Source organism: Rhineura floridana, chromosome 3 (assembly GCF_030035675.1).
Source record: "Rhineura floridana isolate rRhiFlo1 chromosome 3, rRhiFlo1.hap2, whole genome shotgun sequence".
Taxonomy (NCBI): Eukaryota; Metazoa; Chordata; class Lepidosauria; order Squamata; family Rhineuridae; genus Rhineura; species Rhineura floridana.
Window position 1 is genome coordinate 213,105,177 of NC_084482.1, and position 24,399 is coordinate 213,129,575.

Here is a 24,399-nt window from a genome sequence, read left to right on the forward strand (position 1 = left end):
TATATCTGCACTCTGCAGAAACATGGACCAGGAAAGGGCTGAGTTGGCAAACGCCACACCCTCCACGTGAAACTTTGCGGTCATCCAGCAGTTGTTATGGCTCTGAAGCAGCAAGGACAACATGAATGATGCTCAAAAGTAATTGACGAGAACGCCGCCCAAAATGAAATAGAACACAAAAGGTACTTATCTCTTAGATCAAAATCAAAGGGAATGTTCTTGGAGCCCAATCTATGGGACTCCCAGCGGCCTGGGCTGTGGTTCCAGAGACGCTAATTAGTATGATCTAAGCTGGATGCGTGCAAAGTTTGCACTTTCGGAGGGTGGATCAAGCTGTCGAAGGTCTGAAAGAAAACATATAAAAGTCACTGCCACAGAAGGTCTTCTTAACAGTGTCATTCACCAACTCTTGTCTCCGGAATATCTGCTCTTCCTACTCTAGGTAAGTGTATGTATATATACACATTCCCACCGTGGGAATCTCTTTTGTAGAGAGATGCCTATTATTCTGCTGATTCTTAGAGGACAGGAAAGTCATCTGCAAATGAAATTGAAAATATTTGAAAGATTCACAGGTCAAGGATTCAATGGTTTTGATGTTGTAGTTGCCAGGATACATGAAGGAATAACAAACAAGGTGCTGGTGTTGGTGTGCAAAGCCCTACACAGCTTGGGACCAGGTGACTTGAGACCATTTAGATGAACTGGAATTCTCCCCATTCGCTGACAAAAGTCATGGACGAATGCAAACTGATTGTCCGCATGCAAAATACAGAGTTTCTGTTAACATAGGGCGAGTATAACATTGTATGTGCAGTGGTGGTGGTGTGGTTGCTCTTTCAGAAACCTAAGGCAGGCCCTTATACCATGATCTGCATGTAGGTGGTGGTGGAATTCAGAGGAGTGATGTTCTAGGGTATGGATGCTCAGCCAGTGCACAAAGATGTTCAAACTTGAGCTGAGGCAATCATTCTGAGAAGCCGTTTTCTGGAAACATTCTGAGATTTTTCATATAGAGGGATTGAAAATGCTGTCAGTTTTGGTCCTCTGAGTTTCTCATTTTTCCAACCTTACATTTAGTTCTCAACATTTTTGCAGCAATTTTCTATTTTTTAAAAAAAATAGTCCTCATGGAAATTCTCCTGTATATTAGTGCAAATTTCTCCTAATGAGCACATTTTAATTTATTTATTTATTTATTTATTTATTATTTGGTTGATATTCCGCCCTTCCTCCCAGCAGGAACTCATATGTAATTTTGACTCATATATTTATTTATTTGCGCACTTTCCCCTAACAGAACCATTTTCAGAGGACCAAAACTGAACACTTATCTGAGCAAAGGAACACTAACACTGGAAAACATGCCAAACGACTGAGCGTCAGAAATGAAAATGTTGTAAACATCCCTTCCCCTCAAAAAAAGTGGGGCATGAGGGCAAAAGGTGGTAGGAGAGTGCGGGGGAGGGCTAAGGCACTGTCTTGTTTTAATAATGTGAAACTCTAGCACACTATACATTCAAAAATGTTGACTTTGATTGAGAATTTCAGTCAGAGCTTGGAAGATTACTTCTAAAAAGTAATAAATTACAGTTACAATTACTTGGCCCCAAAAAGTAGTAATTGCCGTTACAATTACAATTGCTCTGAAAGTAACTGATTACTTTACTTTTTCTCAAAAGTAATCACTACAATTACATTTCAGTTACTTTTTTAAAAAAACTCCTACAAGGTGCTGGCCTTGGCTGCTGCACATCTAAGAAGCCTAAAACAATATTAAAAATAAACACACACACAGGGGGTAGTAGAATTAAAAAAATTATCCATAAGATTAACATAATGGCATAACAGAATCTCACATCCCCCCAAGCAATGGAGATACCCCAACTCTTGAAATCAAATTTTACACTTGAAATGCTTTTATAATATGTTTCTGTTATGTCTCAAAAGAACAAGATGCTCAAAGAGCATGTCAGACAAGGAATGTCTTTTTACAGTCATTACGTTGCCACCAGTACTGAACAGGCGTTCTACTGCGGCGCTTGAAGGCATGCCTGTATTGTGCTGCAAAAAACACCGCAGCACACGTGGAAAGCCATGGAGTGATGACACTTCCCTGCTGGGAGACCTCAGGTACCTCACCAGTTCCTCCTCAGCAGTGTGCACTGCTGACTTCTTGCAGAAAGTTAAAGAAATCATCTTCTAAGTCATCTCCTTCCTGGTCTTTATCTGAAGACTGATCACTGTCCTCATTAAGTACACCCATCTTTATTTCAGCTTTCAGCAAGGCTTCCATTGTGTATCTAAGAAAGAGAGAGGATATGTTAACACATATATGTTAGGAAACCATCATCTGCTCTTCATTTCCTGATGCTTGTCATGTCCCCTGGTTCAGGGTCCAGCCTGAGCCTGTGGATGATGACATGGAAGGTAGGAAGGTGACCAAGTCACCACACTCATGGGGCAGCACAGCAGACCCTTAAGGATTACCTGCAGCAACCCAAGGTTGTGATGAGGAGCCCCAGGAAGAAAAGGACCAGCCCCTGCCTGCCACCTTAAGCCCTCTGATGCCTCCCTTGAGACAACATTTCCCTTGGAGTAATCCACCCAAAGGGCTTCCCTAATGTTTTTACTTGTTGGTATGGGTGGTGGCCTGACACGATTCCAGCCAATCTAGTTTGAAGCGAGGGTGTAGGCAGGCTGCCAGAAGAAGCCTCTTGTCCTCCCAGATAGCTGCAAACCGCTTTCTTAGGGCTTCGCGCACACCTCTCAGCAGCTGAAAACAGTATGTGTACCTCTCAGGTTTGTTTTCCAGTCCTTCTAACTTGTGGTCCAGATTGCAGAGCGTTGGTAGCAAATACCCCATGAACATGCCGTTCTCCCGTTGCAGGATATCTAGGGACTGGGCTAGTGGCTCCATAATCTCCGTGTATTCCTGTACCACTTCAATCTCAGCAGCTGTGATCCTGGACAAGGAGCAGCGGTCCATTATGGCATGCATTTTTAGTGGCACAGTTGACAGGAGCTCATGTAGTTGCTTCAACACATCAAAGGTGGAATTCCACCTGGTCTTATTCGGTACCTTCAGATACACACCACATTGCGCATGGATATACTCAGCAATCTGGGCTGACTGGTTCTGCTTGGACCACAACTTGCTGCACTTTCCCATCAAGGAACGAAACTGTTTCTTGAAAGGACCAAGAAGACTACTTTTGGAGGAGTCAGAAAGCATGGCCTCTATGTCTTGTGTTGCCACAAGGTTGAGGGTGTGGCTAGCACATCTCTGGTGTGGTGGTAAAACAAAATCCTCTCCTGAGTCTGCAGCTTCTTCCTCTGCCTCAGGTCCTGTGTCCAGGATCTCACAGATAGGCACAAACTCCACCTCAGCCTCCTCCTCCTCCTGGTTATCACCATCATCGTCACTGGTGCCTGCAGCTTCCACTGGTTCTTTGGCCATGAAAACTCTGAACGCTTTCACAAAGTTGGAGCCATTGTCTGTAGTAGTGCACATAACTTTGTTGTGGATCCTGTACTGCACATGTACATCATGCAGTGCTTTTGAAAGGACATCGTATGTATGGCGCCCCTTCAGACGCTTACAAGCCAAGGCCCCGACCTCACGTTTCAGGGTAGTTGGGTTGATCCAGTGGGCTGTTACCCCAAAGTAACTCTTCTTGCCATTGGTCCAACAATCTGCAGTGGTTGCTATATATGCCACAGCACCCATTCGGTTTGCAAGAGTTTCTCTCATGTGGCATGCTCTCTTCTCAATTCTGTCTCTCAGAGTCTTGGCACATATGATGGTGAGATCTTTGGGGAGTCCAATGCAAACCAGATTAATGAGTGATGGTTTGTCCACAGTCTGAAGTGGTAATGTCTCCTCTACAATGAAATCAATGATTCTCCTGTCGAGATTGCTCTGGGTGACAGGCTCCCTGCCAGATCCCCACCTCTCAAGGGTTGTCTGCTGCTGCTTCAGCATTTTGGGAGGAGGGGTGTCATGCATTGGTTCAGGAAGGCCACGTCTCCTTGCCTTTATTGCTTCTTCAATTGCTCTCAGCTTCTCAGGGTGTGCCCTCTGAGGAAGAAGAACAAAGCATGAATCCAAGAAAAAATGGAAGAGGAACTTCACAATTTAAACATAAATAGACAATGGACACTCTTTGAGGACCAGCATGACAAAGGCTTACCTCAAAATGTTTCTTCACATTGGATGAGGAGGAAACAGCTGATCTCAGATTTTTGATCCTTGGAAGGCAGTAATTGCATCGTACCACAACATTTTCCCCACTCTGGCTCACAAATGTACAAGCTTTCTCAAAGCCAAACCATGGTACTTGCTGTTCTGCAGATGTGGCTGTGGGCAACTGGCACTGCTTCATGCCCTCCTCCTCCTCATGCACAGGGCCTCCTTTCTGAACCTCACTTTCTAGTTTTGCCTCCTCAGGATCAACAAGCTGTGACTCAAGTAGCCGCACTAACTGACTGCTGCTCTCAGCAGCAAAACCTGCAACAGGCGTCTCTGTAATAAACAAGAGATAATGCTCCTATATGGGTGAACTTCAGCTGTGATGTGCCCCCATCTCTTCCTCATGCTGCAAGATCCCCCAGTCAGAGTGGAAGTAAGCAGGTTGATAGCACAATTAAAAGAGATCCTATTTGCATCAGTTTTGCTCACTGAATAACCCTGCCTGGACCAGTCTAACCTACTATCTCACAGGGTTGTTGTGAGAACAAAATGAGACTAGGGTTCAAATCCCCACATAGCCATGAAGCTCACTGGGTGACCTTGGGCCAGTCACTGCCTCTCAGCCTCATGAAAACCCTATTCATAGGGTCACCATAAGTTGGAATCAACTTGAAGGTGGTACATATATTTTTTATTTTGAATATGATGATTATGATAATAAATATGCAGCATTTCAAATTAATTCTGTATGAGAAGCATTCCATGCCAAGCTTGGAAAACCAAGGATGAGGTATAAAATGTAGACAAAAATACTTTTGACAAAATGCCGTTTATCTTTTATATCTATATCTATAATTAGCAAATACAGCTGAATGATGTATGTAAAGTATTTTTTCTTTCCCTTTTCTTTTTTATTAATATTTTAGTACTACTGCTAAAGTTCTGATGAAAGAATAAAGCATTCATTAGCCAAATTCAAATGACAATGGGGTTTACAGGAGTTGTCTCTCTCTGGGACTGGGAATCTCTCTCTTTCTCACAGAACATGAGTTTGAGAGCTGGGGGACTGAGAGGAGGAGCTGCAAGGACCCTACTTCTCACCTCATCTCTGCCAAGAACAAAAAAATCAGCCTTAAGCCATTTCTTATACGCCTAATGATGTTTTATTATTATTATTATTATTATTATTATTACTGAGACAGTTTTTGTCCCACATACAATTCAGTCTTGTGATTAAACAGGACAAAAATACAAATAAAATGAAAGATGGAGTTCAAATAAATATACAATAAAAAGCTAGCCGGCATTTTAAAAGGCAGGAGTGCTCTGTCTGGATAAATACAGCACACATGTATGCATGGGAACAAGGGGGAGAGTTCAAAAAGGGGGGAAGGAAGCGTAGAGCTTGGAAAAGTTACTTTTTTGAACTACAGCTCCCATCAGCCTAATCCAGTGGCCACGTTGCCCAGGGCTGATGGGAGTTGTAGTTCAAAAAAGTAACTTTTCCAAGCTCTAGGCCGAAGTTCCTACTCTGCTCTGAGTAGGCAGAAGGTGCTGCGGGGGGGGCACACACACACACACACACACAAATCATTGTCACTCACCTCCACAGCTCTTCGTCATTCTGCTGCTGCCTTCTCCTCCATTGTCCTTGCCCTGGCTTTTTCCTCCGGCGTCCATTTTGTCCTCTCAGCCTATTCACCTCTTCCCTCGTGCATCCTAACACAGATCACGAGGGAAGAGAGAGTCTGCGCAGAGGTCCAATCAGTGCGAGGCACATGTCTTGTGTTCACCAATCACAGCCAGGAGCTGACTTCCCCTTGTTCCCGCCCCCAAGTAACATGCAACCTAACGTGGAAACGTTAGAGTTGCAGCTGAAAAGTAGGGAAATTACTAGTCGTTCCGTTACTTGCCAAATGTAATGGAATTACCCACTCGTTACTTAAAATTGTAACGAATTATAAGTAACTCGTTAAATATAACGAGTTACTTCCAAGCTCTGATTTCAGTTTATATTTTATATTCTTTGTAAAGCATTTAGAGGGATTTCCCTCCTTCATATCATTCAGTACTACTAAATGTCTAGGAGTACACCTCCATCTCTGCACAAGATTTGTGGGAGGTCTCCATTGGATGGGGAAGACTTAAATCCAGTAGCACTTGGTGGGACAGAGTGACGTGCCATTGCTCACTTGGCTTCCTACATGGAGCCACTGCTGCTAACTGAGAGATTCAGACGTGGTGGAAGTTCAGTGATGGCACAGTGCCACTCTCCCTCTCGGTTAAGGATAGCAACAGCCTCCTGGCAACGTCCTGATATCGACATCCACAGTTGGCATTTTAAGGTCTTTCTAGATGAACATTTACTTTTCATGAAACTATATATCTAAAGTGCTTCAGAGTGTCATTCAGCATCTTGAAATGGTACACCAACAATGGCATAACTTCAAGGGAAAGAATGTCACTTTTTCCAATTAAAATACTATAATTTAGGTTGTTAATTACAGCAGACAGGTTGATGCTGTATCCTGTCCCAATCTTGTCATGGGCTGGATTTACAATGTGCTCTTAAAATTATAATGATCCGGATGTTTTCTCAGAGCAGTGCTAACGCAATATATGGAAGTCGGGAAACAGTATAAATGCTCTCACCATTTCAGCTATTTCCACCAGTGTCTTTTGGCTTGCTGCAGTTTTTGGGGTTCATCTTTTCCTGCTGTTGGTAAGTTGTCTTTACATAAATGCTTTGTGAGAAGAGGGTGGGAAGGTACTCTGTGCCTCTGGAGCATATTTGCTTGGGATTTTGGTATTTGAAACTGAATTTGGGAAGAGGCAAATGAGAAAACTAGGGTATTTTGAGATTCGACTCACATATTAGGTGTGACCCACCGAGAAAACGGAAGAACATGCTGATCACTGGAACAGTGTGATTCATTTGATTCAACCTGTGCATGTGACCTGATCCAGTGGCATCAAGTCCATTATTAGCAATGGGCATCCCTACTTAGATCAAGCTCCATTCAACTCAATGAGGTTTGCTTCTGAGTAGGCATAGGTAGGATTTCACTGCCAGTCTAGGAATATCTGCAAGGGATATGCAAGCTTCCCTCATGCAGGCACAAGGCGGTCCAGATTGCATCTTCCAAACAACAAGCAAAGGTAAAAGAGTGTTGTATTAGGAGGTTGTTTCTGCTCTACAAACAAAAAAGGAGTTGCTGGAAGTGGGGCAAGAGCAAATCCTGTTTGGGTTCTTTTGTTTGTATTCCAGAAGGAAGAGAGAGTTAGGGTCCTCCAGGTGGCTAGACTTGCCTACCAACAGTCTGGGGGATCTCAACAGTACACCCGGGACCACCTCCGTCAGCTCAGCTAGGGAGACTGTTGGGCAGCGGGGTGGGCGGTACACCAACAGAATCCCCAGTCTGTCCCGCTAACCCAACACAAGAGTATAACATTTGATGTGCAGTGATGGTGCTGTGATTGCTCTTTCAGAAACCAAGGCAGGATCTTATACTATGATCAGCATATATGTGATGATAGAATTCAGAGGAATGGTGTTCCAGGGTATGGAATGCTCAGCTAGCTAAGATGTTCAAACTTGAGCTGAGGGGAGGAAAAACCTGAGAAAGTATTTTCTGGAAACATTCTGAGATTTTTCATATATAGGGATTGAAGATTCTGTCAATGATGGTCCTCTGAGTTTCTCATTTTTCTAATCTTACATTTAGTTCACAACAGTTCTGCAGCAATTTTCCATTTTTTTAAGAAAAAATCCTCATGGAAAGACGTCTTGGTCTTTTGCATTCGATGACTCAGGGATATTCCAGGACCTGCAGGTGACGTTCTGTTTAACATAAGAACATAAGAAGAGCCTGCTGGATCAGGCCAGTGGCCCATCTAGTCCAGCACCCTGTTCTCACAGTGGCCAACCAGGTGCCTGGGGAAAGCCCGCAAGCAGGAGCTGAGTGCAAGAACATTCTCCCCTCCTGAGGCTTCCGGCAACTGGTTTTCAGAAGCATGTTGCCTCTGACTAGGGTGGCAGAGCACAGCCATCATGGCTAGTAGCCATTGATAGCCCTGTCCTCCATGAATTTGTCTAATCTTCTTTTAAAGCCATCCAAGCTGGTGGCCATTACTGCATCTTGTGGGAGCAAATTCCATAGTTTAACTATGCGCTGAGTAAAGAAGTACTTCCTTTTGTCTGTCCTGAATCTTCCAACATTCAGCTTCTTTGAATGTCCACGAGTTCTAGTATTATGAGAGAGGGAGAAGAACTTTTCTCTATCCACTTTCTCAATGCCATGCATAATTTTATACACTTCTATCATGTCTCCTCTGACCCGCCTTTTCTCTAAACTAAAAAGCCCCAAATGCTGCAACCTTTCCTCGTAAGGGAGTCGCTCCATCCCCTTGATCATTCTGGTTGCCCTCTTCTGAACCTTTTCCAACTCTATAATATCCTTTTTGAGATGAGGCGACCAGAACTGTACACAGTATTCCAAATGCGGCCGCACCATAGATTTATACAACGGCATTATAATATCGGCTGTTTTATTTTCAATACCTTTCCTAATTATCGCTAGCATGGAATTTGCCTTTTTCACAGCTGCCGCACACTGGGTCGACATTTTCATCGTGCTGTCCACTACAACCCCGAGGTCTCTCTCCTGGTCGGTCACCGCCAGTTCAGACCCCATGAGCGTATATGTGAAATTCAGATTTTTTGCTCCAATATGCATAATTTTACACTTGTTTATATTGAATTGCATTTGCCATTTTTCCGCCCATTCACTCAGTTTGGAGAGGTCTTTTTGGAGCTCTTCGCAATCCCTTTTTGTTTTAACAACCCTGAACAATTTAGTGTCGTCAGCAAACTTGGCCACTTCACTGCTCACTCCTAATTCTAGGTCATTAATGAACAAGTTGAAAAGTACAGGTCCCAATACCGATCCTTGAGGGACTCCACTTTCTACAGCCCTCCATTGGGAGAATTGTCCGTTGATTCCTACTCTCTGCTTTCTGCTTCTTAACCAATTCCTTATCCACAAGAGGACCTCTCCTCTTATTCCATGACTGCTAAGCTTCCTCAGAAGCCTTTGGTGAGGTACCTTGTCAAATGCTTTTTGAAAGTCTAAGTACACTATGTCCACTGGATCACCTCTATCTGTATGCTTGTTGACACTCTCAAAGAATTCTAATAGGTTACTGAGACAGGACTTTCCCTTGCAGAAGCCATGCTGGCTCTGCTTCAGCAAGGCTTGTTCTTCTATGTGCTTAGTTAATCTAGCTTGAATTATACTTTCTACCAGTTTTCCAGGGACAGAAGTTAAGCTAACTGGCCTGTAATTTCCGGGATCCCCTCTGGATCCCTTTTTGAAGATTGGCGTTACATTTGCCACTTTCCAGTCCTCAGGCACGGAGGAGGACCCAAGGGACAAGTTACATATTTTAGTTAGCAGATCAGCAATTTCACCTTTGAGTTCTTTGAGAACTCTCGGGTGGATGCCATCTGGGCCCGGTGATTTGTCAGTTTTTATATTGTCCATTAAGCCTAGAACTTCCTCTCTCGTTACCACTATTTGTCTCAGTTCCTCAGAATCCCTTCCTGCAAATGTTAGTTCAGGTTCAGGGATCTGCCCTATATCTTCCACTGTGAAGACAGATGCAAAGAATTCATTTAGCTTCTCTGCAATCTCCTTATCGTTCTTTAGTACACCTTTGACTCCCTTATCATCCAAGGGTCCAATTGTCTCCCTAGATGGTCTCCTGCTTTGAATGTATTTATAGAATTTTTTGTTGTTGGTTTTTATGTTCTTAGCAATGTGCTCCTCAAAATCTTTTTTAGCATCCCTTATTGTCTTCTTGCATTTCTTTTGCCAGAGTTTATGTTCTTTTTTATTTTCTTCATTCGGACAAGACTTCCATTTTCTGAAGGAAGACTTTTTGCCTCTAAGAGCTTCCTTGACTTTGCTCGTTAACCATGCTGGCATCTCCTTGGCCCTGGCGGTACCTTTTCTGATCTGTGGTGTGCACTCCAGTTGAGCTTCTAATATAGTGTTTTTAAACAACTTCCAAGCATTTTCGAGTGATGTGACCCTCTGGACTTTGTTTTTCAGCTTTCTTTTTACCAATCCCCTCATTTTTGTGAAGTTTCCTCTTTTGAAGTCAAATGTGACCGTGTTGGATTTTCTTGGCAATTGGCCAGTTACATGTATGTTTAATTTAATAGCACTGTGGTCACTGCTCCCAATCGGTTCAACAACACTTACATCTCGCACCAGGTCCCGGTCCCACTGAGGATTAAGTCCAGGGTTGCCGTCCCTCTGGTCGGTTCCATGACCAACTGATCTAGGGAATAGTCATTTAGAATATCTAGAAACTTTGCTTCTTTGTCATGACTGGAACACATATGCAGCCAGTCTATGTCCGGGTAGTTGAAGTCACCCATTACTACCACCTTTCCTAGTTTGGATGCTTCCTCAATTTCATATCTCATCTCAAGGTCTCCCTGAGCATTTTGATCAGGGGGACGATAGATCGTTCCCAGTATTAAGTCCCTCCTGGGGCACGGTATCACCACCCACAACGATTCTGTGGAGGAGTCTGCCTCTTTTGGGGTTTCGAGCTTGCTGGATTCAATGCCTTCTTTCACGTATAGAGCGACTCCGCCACCAATACGTCCTTCCCTGTCCTTCCGATATAGTTTATATCCAGGGATAACCGTATCCCACTGGTTTTCTCCATTCCACCAGGTCTCGGTTATGCTCACTATATCAATGCTCTTCTCTAAGACCAAGCACTCCAGTTCTCCCATCTTGGTTCGGAGGCTCCTAGCATTAGCGTACAGGCACTTGTAAGCAGTGTCTCTCTTCAAGTGTCTTTGGCACTTGTGGTTAGGCCTGTGGTAATTTTGCTCTTCTGAATTTATATCTTGTGCCCCTGCTCTCACAATGCCTACTTCTAGGCCTACCCCTTTTAAAATTTCATCATTTCTTTGGTCTTTATCCCAGGGGGGAGGTTTATTCCAAACCGGACCTTTCTCAGCTCCTGTCGGGTTTCCCCCCTCAGTTAGTTTAAAAGCTGCTCTGCTACCTTTTAATTTTAAGTGCCAGCAGTTTGGTTCCATTCTGGTTCAAGTGGAGCCCGTCCCTTTTGTACAGGCCCGGCTTGTCCCAAAATGTTCCCCAGTGCCTAACAAATCCGAACCCTTCCACCCGACACCATCGTCTCATCCACGCATTGAGACTGCGAAGCTGGGCCTGTCTGGCTGGTCCTGTGCGTGGAACTGGTAGCATTTCAGAGAAAGCCACCTTGGAGGTCCTGGCTTTCAGCATCCTACCTAGCAACCTAAATTTTGCTTCCAGGACCTCACGGCTGCATTTCCCCATGTCGTTGGTGCCAACGTGCACCACGACCACTGACTCCTTCCCAGCACTGTGTACCAAACTATCTAAACGACGGGCGATATCCGCAACCTTCGCACCAGGCAGGCAAAACACCTTGCGGTCTACACGCCCATCACACACCCCACTGTCTATGTTCCTAATGGTCGAATCACCCACTACAAGGATCCCTCCACCCCCTGGAGATATATCCTCGGCACAAGAGGATAGCTGCTCATCCCCCAAGGAATGGGTCCCTTCTAAGGGATCGTTTCCCTCTTCCTCAGCTGGATGCTCTCCTTCCCCGAGACCATCGTTGTCCATGATAGCAGGAGAGCTATCATCGTTGGAGTGGGACACAGCTATAACGTCCCTGAAGGCCTCCTCCACACACCTCTCTGCCTCTCTCAGCTTTTCCAGGTCCGCCACCTTGGCCTCAAGGAAATGAAGTCGTTCCCGGAGAGCCAGGAGCTCATTGCACCGAGAGCACACCCACGACTTCTGTCCAACAGGCAGATAGTCGTACATGCTGCAGGCGGTGCAAAACACTGGAAAGCCCCCACACCCCTGTTGGCTTCTTACCTGCATAGTTTTGTTTAAGGTTTATTACGTCAATGGGTTGGAGACTGCGGTTTAGTTGAGGTCAGGGAACAGACGGGCACAGTGGGGGGCCCTGGCCTCCTCGCCCTGCTGCCGAACTCGCTCTGCTGCTTAACTCGCCTTGACGCTTTGTCAGCTGGGGCCTTGATGCTTTAGCAAGGACTGAGCTGACTCTCTCCCTGTATGTGTCGGTGGAGTTTCCTTTTCCCCCTTCTCTCCGACTGGAATTTAGCCTTGTTTACAGTGTCTCCTGAAGCTTTCCTGCTAGGGTGGTGTTGAAAACTAGCTTTCTATAGGCTTCCTTCTCCTAGGATCTGTCTCCTAAGATATAGGTTCTTTCAGGATTTGGCTCCTAGCTCAGGGTGACCTTGGGCTGCCCTTATTACTTATTGCTCTGAGCTGTTTTACTTCAATTAAATAATGGAATAAATGGGAGCTACTTACCCTCTTTTCGCTCTGCTGCTTAACTCGCCTTGACGCTTTGTCAGCTGGGGCCTTGATGCTTCATCAGCTGGGGCTCCCTCTAGCTCGTGGAGCAGGCTCCCTCGCTAGGGTGCTCTGACTTTATATGTGTGGCTGGTTCCTCCCAGCTACTGCTGCCAGCCAATGATGTGTTACTTGAGGCTGATGGCTCAACTATCAGCTGGGGCTTACCTCTTTAGGATTATCTCAGACTTCCTTCCTTTGAAGGCAGGAAGGCAGGCTTCCTTCCTGAGCAAGGGGCAGGGCTGTTTAAGCTTTTGGTTGCTTTTAATCTAAGCAAGGGGCTGCACCTTCCAGGCAAGTCTTTTTTGTTTGTTGTTTTCCCACCTAGAACAGCCTGACCTTTATTTAACCTAGGGAAACAGAGCTTGTGGTTGTGTTTCAGGAAGGCTGAAGCTGCCCTTTTTAGCAAGGACTGAGCTGACTCTCTCCCTGTATGTGTCGGTGGAGTTTCCTTTTCCCCCTTCTCTCCAACTGGAATTTAGCCTTGTTTACAGTGTCCCCTGAAGCTTTCCTGCTAGGGTGGTGTTGAAAACTAGCTTTCTATAGGCTTCCTTCTCCTAGGATCTGTCTCCTAAGATATAGGTTCTTTTAGGATTTGGCTCCTAGCTCAGGGTGACCTTGGGCTTGATGTAACATGTTCTGCTTGTCCTATTGCTTTTGAAGGTAGCTGTCTCCCTGAGGGACATACAGGTGATACAGCGTTTGCAGTGACAAGGAAGAAACCCAGGATTGCTGAGAGGTGGCTTCGTATATATAGATGTGTGTCGTTCCCACTGAACTCTGTGGGAATCACTTTTGAAGAGACATGCATATTATTCTGCTGACTCTTAGAGGACAGGAAGGTCATGTGCAAATGAAATTGAAAATATTTCAAACCCAGTTCAAAGATTCATGGGTCAAGGGTTCAATGGTTTTGATGCTGTAGTTGCCAGGATACATGAAGAAATTAAAAGCAAGGTGCTGGTTTCGGTGTACGGAGCCCTACACAACTTGGGACAAGGTTACTTGAAAGGTCATCTTACCCCTTACATATCCTGTTGATCACTGCGCTCTGCAGGTGAGGGCCTCCTGCAGACACCAAGTTATCCAAAGGTCCACTCTGCACAATATAGGAATATACGCTTTGGAATTCCCTCCCCTTAAATATTATACAGACTCCATCTCTGTTGTCTTTTCAGTGCCTACTGAAGATCTTCCTCTTTCAACAAGCCTTTTAAGTAGAGACCTTATCCCAGTCTGTGTCTGTGTTGGAAATGCTTTTAAAATTGTTTTTATAGATAGTTACTTCTTTTTTAAAATATATTTTAATATGATTTTATTATATATTGTTTTTGAGATGTTTTCAGTGTTTTTTGTGTGTGTTCTGTCTATTGTTTGCTTTCCTCGGCTCTCTCTGGAAGGCAGAGGTAGAAAATTTAACAATAATAATTTCTTGAGAAATAATGAACAGGTTTGATGAACCCTTTGGAATAGGATGGTGGTGACTTTCAAATATGCAGGTTATTGAAACTAGAGGATAATTTCAGCTGTTCTGCATTTGAGACCATTGAAGATGAACTGGAATTTTCCACATTTGGTGACAAGAACCATTGACAAATGCATACAGAATGTTTGTATGCAAAATACTGAGTTTGTGTTAATATTGGGTGAGTATAACTATTTATGTGCAGTGATGGTGCTGAGATTGCTCTTTCAGAAACTCAAGGCAGGATGTTATACTATGATCCCTTCATGGAATCCATCCATCTCTTGTTTGGCCTTCCTCTTTCTACTCCCTTCTGTTTTTCCCACCATTACTGTCTTTCCTAGTGAATCACGTCTTCTCATTATGTGTCCAAAGTATGATAACCTCAGTTGCATCATTTTAGCTTCTAGTGATAGCACAGGTTTAATTTGTTCTAACACCCAATTCTTTATCTTTTTTGCAGTCCATAATATGCACAAAGCTCTCCTCCAACACCACATTTCAAATGGGTTGAATTTTTTCTTATCTGCTTTTTTCACAGTCCAACTCTCACATCCATACATAAAAATTGGGAATGACATGGTCTAAATAATCCTGACTTGTTCAGTGATACATCTTTGCATATCAGGACCTTTTCTAGTTCTCTCATAGCAGCCCTCCCCAGTCCTAGCTTAATCCTGATTTCTGATAGAAATTTCTCATTACATAGGTAGTCCATATTTTTTCTGTACATCAGAATCCATGTTCTTAATAATATATTCCCGTGGTCATATATGAGACTATAAATCCTATGTTCCCATGGTCATTCTTGTGTCTCCTTTCAATTATTTCAAGCAACACCTTTCCAATATTGTTATATTGTGGTGTTTTTCTGAAAAAAACCCTCAAATAAATAATTTTAAGATGCTTCCCCTCCAAAAATAATTTCTGTACTTTCCCATTTATTTTTATAGAAAGTTGAATTGTGCATCGGTGTCCTATTCCAGATTTCACACCCTAATTCCCTTCTATTCTGGTGTGTCAATGCACAATTAAAAACAAATTTTCACATGGGAGTCTGATTAGATGTCAGCATTAACCTTCCTAACCAATTTCTTTAGCTGTTACAAATGAACTCACACCCAAGTAAGTTGATTCAGTCTCACACCAGCCCTTCTAAGATGTCCACCACTTGAATGTCACCAATTCTCTGAAGACTTTCTTCAGTAGCTAACACTCTCTCCTTTCATGCTGATTAGCTCCTACAGCGTTTGTTGATGTGGGAGAAGGCATGAACAAGGATCTCATTCTCAACCCAGCAGCAAAAAAGGGGCAGAGGGAGGGGTGTGGCTGTGACTATCATGCAGGGACCCGGCCGTTCCGAATTTGCCACTACACTACTGGATGAGTGGATTAACAAGCCATGACATGATTCTCACTTGTGGTTAGGGTTGCATCCCAGGGTCAAGGGTAGCTCATGTGAATGGTCTTCCACCATTATAAATTTTTGCAAAGATATGCAAGCAAGTCAGTCCTTGCCTGGAAACTGGAAGCATCATCACTTTTGCAGGCCTGAAGAATATTCAGAGCTCTATGAAGGGATGACAAGGGGACATTCTCTGCATTTTGGTAACATATCAGTGTTTTACTTCTGTTTGTATGATATTCTAAACTGTTTTTAGAGCTTCTGTTTGCCACTTTCTGACCAGAGTGGATTAAGCACGACAAATTTCAACTAGATCCATGGTTTTCATGGAAGGAATATTTATTCATGTATTTATTTATTTTTTTTAAAAAAGAGGAAAAGTTTCTAGCAGTTCCTCCAGGAGAGGGTGAAAAGTGCAGACATGGTCGTCTCTCAGAGATTCTGGAGACAAGAGTTGGTGAATAACAGTGTTAAGAAGATCTTCTGGGGCAGAGATTTTGATATGTTTTCTTTCAGACCTTCGGCAGCTTGATCCACCCTCCCAAAGAGCAAACTTTGCATGCATCCAGCTTAGTTCATACTAATTAGCATCTCTGCAATCACAGCCCAGGTCGCTGGGAGTCCCATAGATTGGGTTCCAAGAACATTCCCTTTCATTTTGATCTAAGAGATAAGTACCTTTTGTCTTCTATTTCATTTTGGGAGTCTCGGCGTTCTCGTCAATGACTTTTGAGCATCATTCATGTTGTCCTTGCTGCTTCAGAGCCATAACAACTGCTGGATGACTGCAAAGTTTCACGTGGAGGGTGTGGTGTTTGCCAACTCAGCCTTGTCCGGGTCCATGTCTCTGCAGAGTGCAGACATACTTGGCATCTCCTTAAGGCTTTGCTCTTATGGTTTAACACCGCAGCAATCTTAGGGGCTAACAAAGCAAGAGTTCTCATAAAAGAGCACCTCTATGACATTGAACAACAAAGCAATTTGGCTGCTATAAGAAATTTCTGCCCATAGTGTAACAGTTTTCCGCTTAGTCATCTGAATTCACTGGGACCGTATTTACAAAATTAATGAATGAATTAAATGTAAAAGAGCTTTTCCTAGAGCAAGATTGAACAGATTATCATCAGTCATATTAAAAGGGCGTTGTAGAAGAATTCCACTGTAAAATGGTGTATGCCCATGTAGAGTTGGTAGTGTTGGAACAGTAGCCCATGTAATGGTATTCTGTCCTTTCCTTAGAGATTTGAGAAGTGAGCTGATTACTCCACTGTTGTTATTGTTACTTTTGATAGCCTAACTCCATTTTGGTTCAAGTGGAACCCAGGAGGTTCAAGGTCGGGAACTATAACTCCCACCCCCACTCTCTCTCTCTCTCTCTCTCTCACACACACACAGAATGGTATGGGTGGTTATGTGTTCCAGAGGTGTTGTGCAAAGAACAACAAGGGAGCGTTAAGAAACAAAAATTAACTAAGAGCGACTGGATAAATGTTCTCCTTGGCAGAGTTCCCTCCAGCACAGTAGAATAGTCCTATTGTCCAAAGAAAGTAGCCTAAGTTTTTCAGGGTCAGCAAGAGACATACACACACACACACACACCACAAACTCACCAGATGCTCAGACCCCTCCATGGCAGGAGGGGAAGAGAGAAAAAGTATTTTTAAGACGGAGGCTTGAATCTAGGAAAAGAAGCTGAGAAGGAGAGGAGAAGGGGGGGCAATGGTGGTCTGCGCTCCGACACGTATAGCCACACTCTAAAACAACACTCTCAAGGCAGGACTGCAGGGAGAGATCCGAGGAGAGAGTCAGGGTCTCGGTGCAAACCTTGAGAATAAGAGATTTTTTCATGGTTTTGGTTCAGAGGTCTTATACCTCTCTCCAGCTGCATTCATCTGCCCATTCCGGGTCTAGGATAGGTCTTCTCTCCCAGGGCGGGTTCTAAAGAGCGGCCAGGTTGGGCACTGGCCCGAGGGCCCTGGATCTACAGGAGCCCCTGAGCAGTCCTTGAGGGGCTCTCTGCTCCCCTTCCGCGATCCACGCCCCCCTATGCCCCCCCTTACCTGTCAGCCGGCTTTTTAGCATTGCCCTTAATGAAGATGGTGGCCACAGCTTCCCTAAGGTACTGAAGCCGCTGCCGCCTTCTTAATCGATGGGAGAGATCTGTGCGCATAGCACGCATGTGTGCCGTCAACAAAGATGGTGGTGGAGGCTTCATTCCCCGTAGGGAAACCAGGGCCGCCATCTTCATTAAGGGCAATGGTAAAGACTAGACAGGTTGGGGGCACAGGGTGTGTGTGCGTGCGCACACCCACCCACCCACCGGTGCTCACGACAAGCTGATGCACAAGGGCCCCCGCATGCCTGGAGCCGGCCCTGATCTCTCCTACCTGTCACTCTTTATAGTAATAGGGTTCTTTGATCTGTTTAGTTTAAAGTTATGAATGGGTTAGGATATTAATGATTAATGCTGCCACTCACAAAAGTAACTTTGTAATGCTATCCTTCTCTTTTTCTCAATAAAAGAAAGCTTTGCTTTACTCTGGTGTGGACCTGCATTTGGGGGTTATATATGCACCATTCAGTCACTTTTCAGGGCAACCTGCTTGTTTTTATCCCTAGCAAAAGATCCCCCTCCTCTCAAGGAGGTGTGTTTCATGGGCCATGTGGGTGGCACGTTCACACACTCAGGCTCCCAAGAGCACGTGCCGTAACATTATCCTTCCCAGGGCCTTCAACTAACTTTGATGTGGTTTTACTTGTGCAGACCAAGACCAGAAGGTGCCGGAAATATCTGCAAGATTTTTAGCAGATGCCGTTAGAACAAGATCTTCAATGGTACCTTGATTTTCAATCTGATCTAGGTTGTTTTGTTGTTGTTGTTGTTGATGATGATGGTTTTATTTGTCCATTTCTCTTACAATGATGGATTTTGGATATATCAATCTCACCTGTTGGTATTCACCAGTTCCCTCCGGTATTGGAAGGAAGGTGGGGACATACAGGAGATTATTGAAGAAGTCATGCTAGATGCATGATGGCACAGGGTTCCTGTAACTTGCCAATTAGCGTAAGGGGGAAAAGGGGGGAAATTGGAAGCCTTCTCTTCCTTAGTTTTTAGAGTCCTTGTGATCCAAAATGTTTCGAGCAGAGACAAAGGGAAGGGAAAGTGAACAGGACTAGGGACAGAGCTTGGAAAAGTTACTTTTTTGAACTACAACTCCCATCAGCCCCGGCCAGCAACTTTTCCAAGCTCTGACTAGGAATGGCTGAGAAACTCAACTCAATTCACCTTTAATGCTGAATTTATCAAATTCACATTTTCCAAAATGATATGAGAACTGAAACACGGCCATATTTCAAAATCCCCACTTCTCTGTGTTCTTTTCTATGCAGTCTAACCAACCAGTGTTTTACGAATACCAATTATGTGAAGGGAAACTGTCATCAAAATGAATACATGCAAGAAAATAACATGCAAATATGCATTGTGCGAAGGGAATCTCTTGCAAAATTGTGTACATTAGTGTCAACTGGAGAAATTCACAGGAAAATGTTTGGGAATTTTTGTTACTGTTGAAACCTGGAGAAGTGAATTTAAGACTGGAAAAATGAGAAATGGAGGGAAACATAACTGACAGATTTTTGCATCTCTCTGTACGACACAGTACTACTAAATTTCCAGGAGTACACCTCCATCTCTGCAAAGATTTGTGGGAGGTCTCCATTGGATGGGGAAGACTTAACTCCAGTAGCACTTGGTGGGACAGAGTGACGTGCCATTGCTCACTTGGCTTCCTACATGGAGCCACTGCTGCTAACTGAGAGATTCAGATGTGGTGGAAGTTCAGTGATGGCACAGTGCCACTCTCCCTCTCGGTTAAGGATAGCAACAGCCTCCTGGCAACGTCCTGATATCGACATCCTGAGTTGGCATTTTAAGGACTTCCTACAGGCACATTTATTTTTAATGAAACTATATAGCTAAAGTGTTTTGGAGTGTCATTCAGCATCTTGAAATGGTACACCAGCAATGGGATATAATCAAAGAAAAGAATGTCACATTTTCCTATTAAAATACTATCAATTAGGTTGTTAATTACAGCAGACAGGTTGATGCTGTATCCTGTCCCAATCTTGTCTTGGGCTGGATTTCCAGTGTGCTCTTAAGATTTTAATACCTTAATGATCCAAATGTTTTCTAAGAACAGTGCTGATGCAATATATGGAAGTCGGGAAATAGTATAAATGCTCTCACCATTTCAGTTATTTCCACCAGTGTCTTTTGGCGTCCCATGATTTTTGGGGCTCACCTTTTCCTGCTGTTGGTAAATTGTCTTTCATAAATCCTTTCTGAGAAAAGGATGTGAAGGCACTCTGTGCCTCTACATCATATTTGTTTGGAATATTAGATTGGGAAATTGAATTTGGGAAGAGGCAAATGAGAAAACTAGGGTATTTTGAGATTCGACTGACAGACTTGGTGTGGCTCACCGTAAAAATGGAAGAACATGATGATCACTGGAACAGTGTGATATGTTTCATTCTACCTGGGTGTGTGACCTGATCCAGTGGCATCAAATCCGTTGTTAGCAATGGGCATCCCTACCTAGAGCAAGCTCCATTCAGCTCAATGAGGTTTGCTTCTGAGTAGGCATAGGTAGGATTTCACTGTCAATCTAGGAATATCTGCAAGCGATATGGAAGCTTCCTTTATGTGGGCACAGAGCGCTCCAGTTTGCATCTTCCAAACAACAAGCAAAGGAAAATCTTTGATGGTAAAAGAGTGGTGTATTAGGAGGCTGTTTCTGCTCTACAAAATAAAGGAGTTGCTGGATGTGGGGCAAGAGCAACTCCTGTTTGGGTTCTTTTGTTTGTATTCTAGAAGGGAGAGAGAGTTAGGGTCCTGCAGCTGACTAGGTTTGCCTACCTTTACCTGTGCTCTTCTCTACCGAACTTCCTTCCATTCTAAACTGATATACTCAGGGAAGCTGACCTGCCCCTCCTTCCTTTGTCTTCTTCTTCTTCTTCTGTTCGAGGAGAGAGGAGACAACTTTGACTTTGCTCTCTCTCCTGAGCCATGAGGGCAATACCCAAGTCTGGGCATTGCACCTCCAATTTAGTTAGTTAGTTAGAACTAGGTATACTTTTCCTATCTACTATGCATTTCTATAACGTAGCTTTTTCAATGTGCTAAGTCATATCTCAGTGGTCGAAATGCAGGGTAAAAGCCTGCTATTTACATAAAAACACATACTGGCACACACGCAGCTCAGACCACTGAGGATCACTGCATATATATATTTATATATATATACATATTTCCATCACGGAGTCAACCAAAAATACAGGAGGCATTTTGAAAGGAACCCATCACGGAGAGGCAGCCCTAATCTCTCTGTAAAAGCAAGACATGCTTTGAGACCCCTGCCTTCCTGCCCTTTAGGGATTAGCATTTGCTGACACAATTTAGCCATTTGATATCTCCCTCACCTTCCAATATTAAGCAGGAGGCTTTTTACACTGCCTCAAGATGCAATCTGAAACCCATTCAACCATGCAGTAAGCCCCATTGAATTTAATGTAGGGAAACTTAGTCACCGTGTTCTTGCAGCTACAATGAACACCTGATGGGATTCACATTATTAGCCACAGGTGATGAACACACAGCCAATGGTTCTGCAAAAAGTCATTTCTGACTCGGATTCCAGAGAATGGGGGTTTCCAGAGCAGGCGCTGGAGGGGAGGGAACTGGCCAAAGGCTAGGTGGAGGGAAGCAAGAAAATCAGAGGAAGAGAAGTGAGTTAGCAGGCATGCCCTAGATGAATGGAAAGAGGAGCAGTAGAAATCACCATTGGAGCATGTGTGTTGTGAGGCAGGTATGTGCTGCACCCCCTCCCCTTGCCATAGGACATGAAAACGAAAATGTAAGAATATGATTGTTGCAGGAACAGTGTGATGGATTTGTTTTATCCTTAGTTTATGACCTAATCCAGGGGCAAGAAATTCATGATGACAGGTGGGCATCAGTTCTGTGCACTGCATGCTCTGCAAGAGGAATGGGGTGATTCAAGTGAGGCTTTCACATGTCCGAGTTGGACTGAACCTTTAACAGCGCATCTCCAGCTGGACTCAGATGCCCCCACATTTAAAATGGGAGGTACTGTGTTTCTACCCCCCCCACCCACTTTCCCTTACACAGGTCAGTTGGGGGAGCGATCTCTGCCAGCATGACGAGGATGTCTTCTCACAAGTCCATGCTGGAGAGCAGACTCCACCCGTCAACATTGGAGGTGTGTGAAAGGTGACGTCTTTTGGTGACCTTTGCCAACCGCAACCTTCACCACCCCTACTTACTCCCTTTGAATACTGTTGTACAGACTTGAAAAGTATTACATTTTTCATCCAGGAGAACCCCTGTGGGTCTCAATCTGAAATGTCACCAGTTTCCACTCCTGTGATACTTCACACCACACCCTTGCACAGGAAGGAAAAGAGAGGCTCCAACGCTTTACCAATATACCTCCTTGCTCTCCACCACACCGCACCCCCATCCAGTGAATGCCAAAGAGCTCCCTCCTCCAGTGCAATCTTGCCTTGCCCTTGCTGCTGTCTGTTCAGCATAACATAGGAAGCAGACATTTAGTGTGGTGGCACCGACCCTTTGGGATTCCCTTCCCTTAAATATTAGACAGACGCAGTCTCTGTTATATTTTCGGCACCTACTGAAGACCTTCCACTTTCAACAAGCCTTTTACATAGATGCCTTCCTAGTCTGAGTCTGTCTTGGAATTGCTTTTCAAAATATTTTTAAAGCTGGGTATCTTCTTAAAATAAGATTGGATTTGATTAGTTTTTAAAGCTGTTTCAATGTGTTTTTTAAGATGTTTTGTTTTCATATGTTTTAGGGTGCTTTTCGTGTTTTTGTTACTGCCCTGGGCTCCTTCTCGGAGGAAGATCAGGTTATAAATTGAATAATAATGATGAAAATCAAACAAGTATTAAAGTGCACGTCAACATTCACAAGCTTAAATGATTCCACTCCCTTTTCCCCCAGATTTTTTCTGGACTGGAAAGTCATCTATCAACATCAGAGTGATGGAAGTGATCCCATCAGGGAGAATATATGTGCCCTTAAAATTTACAATTCATGAGGATTATCGCTATCCCACTGGACCATACCTGAATCCTCTCCTGTCTGGTCGAGTCCCCATAACAATTTTGGAAGTTGGCACATCCCCATTTCTCCTGAGCAACAAACCGGAGCAGAGATATGGAGGGTCCTCAGGTTTTAGCTTTCCTCAACTTTGGTCTGAAATTCATTTGCCACCACTGATGCAACCATGCTCATTTCTTTACAATCCCGGAACAAGATCACCCCTTCATTGAATGGGAACATGATCATCACAGGAATGGAACAGAACGGTACCCGAATTGCACAAAATAGATTCACAGGTGATGATTGTATGGGTTTTGGTGCCAGAAATGTTGAGCCTCTCCATCCAGATAAACAAGAGCAGACTGGATCATCACATCTGTCACTCATACCTACACCTGCCTGCTCAAAGCACCTCTCAGGTTTCCCTCCAACTCTCTTCGATATGGAGTTTTTTGCTTCCTTTCTTTCAAGCCAACCTGAAGGCATTCTGACCAAAATTCAAGGGATCCCAAATTCACTGCTCATTCTTTGATGTATCTCTGAATATTCCTCAGGTCTGCAAGATTTATGATGCTTCCATTTTCCTGAGAAGCTGTCATTCTCTGTGTACTTATGCCTTGTCTCATTTTACTCCTCATTCATCTGTCATTTCACTCTTCTGCACAAAATGTATTGTTCACCTTTCTGAAGCTGCTCAACATGGAAAGGCTTCCCTGCACTCCTCTTTCCCCTACAATAAACCTCATCTATCTGCATCAAAACGATCTGTTGTGGTCCTCTTATGTTTTACTCCTTCGGGGCAATCAGGTTTAGATTCCGGTTGGGTGAGGATTGCTCAAGATAGAAGTGATTTTAGGAAAGATAGAGCTATCAACACTAAAAGGGTAAAGTCTCAGTGATTGGTCCCTGTTTGAGTAAGGTCTCAAAGTTCAATTCCAGCACCCTTTTCAAAAGGATTAAACATCTGGGTTGAACTCTCCTTCCTCAGATATTACGACCAGAGCTGAGCTTAGTCCAACTATTTCCCCTCAATGTCAAGGTACCTCTCAGGATTGTTGCTGAAATTGGATTGAGGCATCACCATTTCTAGCAAGAGATTCCCTCTAGCATTCTCTAAGCTGATCCTCAATGGATGAATGTGCTTTGACATTGTGTTCCATTATTGCTTGCTTGCTTGCTTGCATTCATATACAGTCCCATAGCTAAGGCTCTCTGGGCAGTTTACAGCAATTAAAAACAATAAGAACAAATACACAACTTTTAAAACACACACAAAACATTAAAAACACTTTCAGTTTCATCTGGAACATTCTGCACCTAGGGATCCCACACAAAGAATATAAGATTCATCAAATGGAACGTCATGTGTCCCAAGGCGCATTGTGGTTGCCAAAGTGTTTGTGGGGTATCCGCCTTGTGCTGCCCTCTGGGGGGCAGGTTTGGGAAATAGCGGAACCAAAGACAGTTGTGGGTGGAAACAGGATGCAACCTTAATAAATACCACAACTAATTGGTGTTGGCATGGCCGTGGAGATAGGGTCGAAGTCTCCTCAAACCACCTGCCTGTTGATTGACAACTGCCTCAGAATGACTATTGAGGAAACCCGGGCAGTTGGCAAGAGTAAAATGGATCCAGTCTGGTGCTTTCCAGGCATCTGGAGCCACGCTATCAACTGAGGTTAGTTGGCTTCAGATCGGGTCACCAAGAGAAGCCCA

General features: G+C 43.9%; 1 long non-coding RNA gene across 3 annotated transcripts; it reads left to right on the forward strand.

Moving 5' to 3' along the window:
- Positions 1–332: 332 nt before the first annotated feature.
- On the forward strand, positions 333–23,447 carry LOC133382435 (uncharacterized). 3 transcript variants are annotated; one of them, XR_009761959.1, is made up of 3 exons: positions 333–442; positions 18,292–18,362; positions 22,582–23,447. It is a non-coding gene; the product is annotated as an uncharacterized LOC133382435 (long non-coding RNA). The 3 variants fall into 3 exon arrangements; XR_009761960.1 differs by lacking the exon at positions 333–442 and adding an exon at positions 13,351–13,714; XR_009761958.1 differs by lacking the exon at positions 333–442 and adding an exon at positions 14,003–14,303.
- The last annotated feature ends 952 nt before the right edge of the window (positions 23,448–24,399 follow it).